This window comes from Trachypithecus francoisi, unplaced genomic scaffold (assembly GCF_009764315.1).
Source record: "Trachypithecus francoisi isolate TF-2019V2 unplaced genomic scaffold, Tfra_2.0 Lachesis_group3, whole genome shotgun sequence".
In the NCBI taxonomy this organism is placed as follows: domain Eukaryota; kingdom Metazoa; phylum Chordata; class Mammalia; order Primates; family Cercopithecidae; genus Trachypithecus; species Trachypithecus francoisi.
Genome location: NW_022681468.1, coordinates 71,157,552 through 71,160,315, shown reverse-complemented (window position 1 = coordinate 71,160,315; position 2,764 = coordinate 71,157,552). Strand labels below are relative to the sequence as shown.

Sequence of the window (2,764 nt, the reverse complement as noted above, 5' to 3'; positions counted from 1 at the left end):
CAGTCACCGGTTTTGCTCGTACCCAAGGTCAGGAAGACTACACAAGGGCATAGGTCATTGGGGGGTCAGTCACTTTAGGATGTGGCTACCACAACTGAATTTGGTGAGAGTTTAAGGGTTGGTAGGAGCTGGCCAGGTACAGGGGTGAGGGTGTTTCAGGCAGGGGTGAGGGCATGGAGGGGGATGCAAAGGCCTGCACCCTAGAATGTCCTTTCACTCCCTGAGGTTTTGTTCTCCTGATCCCTGAGTACATCCCAGAACACGGTGGGGCCTTAGCAGGGGAGAGGTAGGGAAGCATGTGTTGTTCATCCGGGGACCTTGTTAGGCAAATCAGATTAGGGGCCAGGCTTTCAGTGGTGGGTGCGAGTGTGGGAGTGATGACTGTGTAGGTGTGTGTGGGAAGAGCGATGTTTTGGCCCGCGGAAAATTTCAGATGCTTCCCTGTGTCCAGCTGGGGCTTTGGGAAAGGTCAGGGCTGGGCATCTGACTGGGATGGATGTCTCTGGCAGGCAGCAGAGCATGTGGATGGTTTGTGGAGCCGAAAAGGGCATGAGATTTCCTGTGGCAGTGCCCACTGCAAATGGAAGGGCATTTGGCCTCAGCCCAGACATATACAAGTTGGGCAGAGAAGGGGGTGGGTCCCCGGTACCCACAGAGGAGCAGCTATGGAGGTACAGGGAAACCAAGGGTGTGGGGGCACATGATGCAGGAAGCTCAAATAAGATGAGGAAAGAGGTTTTAAGGACGATCAGGGCTGTGGACAGTGGTTCATGCCCATAATCCCAACACTTTGGGAGGCTGAGACGAGAGGATAGCTTGAGGCCAGGAGTTTGAGACCAGCCTGGGCAACATAGGGAGACCCCATTTCTATAAATAAATGCATTAGTACTTGGCATTTCAGGCGGGGAACAGCAAACACATGAAAGCTCTGAGGCAGGAAAGGGAAGTGATTAGTGCTCGCTCCTGGTTCCTTTATCAGACCTTAAAGAGATGCAGAGACATTTCAGGTACTCCTTGGCCGAGCTCCTTCAGGGAAGGCCTAAGTTCGCTTCTACTTCCCATCTATTACTTTTTTTTTTTGGAGACAGAGTCTCACTCTTTCGCCCAGGCTGGAGTGCATGCAATGGCAGGATCTCGGCTCACTGTAACCTCCACCTTCCTGGTTCAAACGATTCTCCTGCCTCAGCCTTCCTAGTAGCTGGGACCACAGGTACACACCATCACGATCGGCTAAGTTTTTGTATTCTTAGTAGAGACGGGGTTTCATCTTGTTGACCAGGCTGGTTTCGAACTCCTGGCCTCAAGTGATCCACCTGCCTCGGCCCCACAAAGTGCTGGGATTACAGGGGCAAGTCAACGCGCCCGGCCCTACTTCACTCCTAACGCCCACCATACGTGCTTCCAAATGTTTGCTGAATGACAAGGTGAACGAGTGAATGAGACTACGTGACTTCGGGCAGCAGGCAATCCTATTCCTTGGACCTCAGTTTCCCTTTTTGGAAAGCAAGCCTGTCTCTCGCTCTCTGCCCTAAAAGCCTGAGTTCTGGGCTTGAGATGAGCGCGTCCTGTAGAGCAGACTCCAGGTGGACGTTGATCTGGGTCTTCTAGGAGGCCAGGATAAGGCCAGCTCTCGGATCCGGTCCTCCCGCGGAACCCCCTACACCCAGTCCCAGCGCCGCCCCGCCCAACCTCCCTTTGTTTTCCCCCAAGCCCCGCCCCTCCGCACCGCTCGTTCCCCATTGGCCGGGGAGCGGGCCCTGAGCGCCCGGCTCCGCTGGGGGCGGGGCGGCGGGCTGCCGGTGGAGTCGTGTGCACCTGCCCGGTGTGTGTTCCGGCCGCAGCCCCGAGTCAGCTGCAGCTCATTTATCGGAGCCGGATCCTGAGCGGGGAACACGGGCTGAAGCGGCGGCGGCGGCGCCCACGCCCCGGGGCTCCATTGTTGAGTCTGCCCCGGCTCTGTCGGCTGCTCAGCTGCGCTCCAGTCGGCCCAGGCGCCGCGGCGAGGAGCGAGCGCTGCCAGGCGGCGGCCTGAGGTGAGATGGCTCGACGGGTGACGGGGTCTCTGCCCCGGGCATGGCGGCTACGAGCTGGGCCCCGCAGGGTCCGGGGTCAGGATCCGGGGTCCGTGCGCCTGGGCTTTGTCTCGGCCTCGGGTGGCCCCGGGGGCTCCGCACCTGCTGCCATACCGCTTGGGCCCGCGCGGGGTCCTGGTCGCCCTGCGGGTGGGGGCCGGTCCCCACTGCTCCCCGGCTCCTCCCGTCTGCCGCGGAGGGGACTGCATGGACCCGGGCGCTGGCTTCTGCCCGGTCCCCCCGCGGCGTGGTTGGTCCCCGCGTGCGGCAGAGGGGGCCCTGCGAGGACTCACTCGTGGGGCGGGGACCGCGTCACCGCGAGGGGGAGACTCCGCCGCCCTCCCTGGCAGTGAGACTGCTTCGCCAGACTCACCGAGGGGACTGCGCGGACCCTCATACTAGGGGGTCCGTGACTCTGGGTGGGGGCTCTTTCCCGGCCCCACATAACGGCTGAGTGTTTTGTCACCTATCTAGGTGGCTGAGTGGACCCGCGCGCGTGGGTCCTGGTCGTCCTGCTAGTGGGGCTGTGCGCCGCCCCGTGGCTCCTCTGGGTCGACCCCGCCAGAGAAGCGCGTGTAGTGGGGGTCCGTGTGCGGGGGAAGTGGTTGGTGGGGGCGCACTGCCCCGGCCCCGTGATTTATCCTCTCACATCCCCAGCAGGAGGAAGCGAGAGGTGCGGGCCTACAGCTGTC

The 2,764-nt window shown here is 61.1% G+C and overlaps 1 pseudogene; it reads right to left on the bottom strand.

Moving 5' to 3' along the window:
• Positions 1–950: 950 nt before the first annotated feature.
• Positions 951–2,517, bottom strand: LOC117071039 (annotated as a pseudogene).
• Between the last annotated feature and the right edge of the window lie 247 nt (positions 2,518–2,764).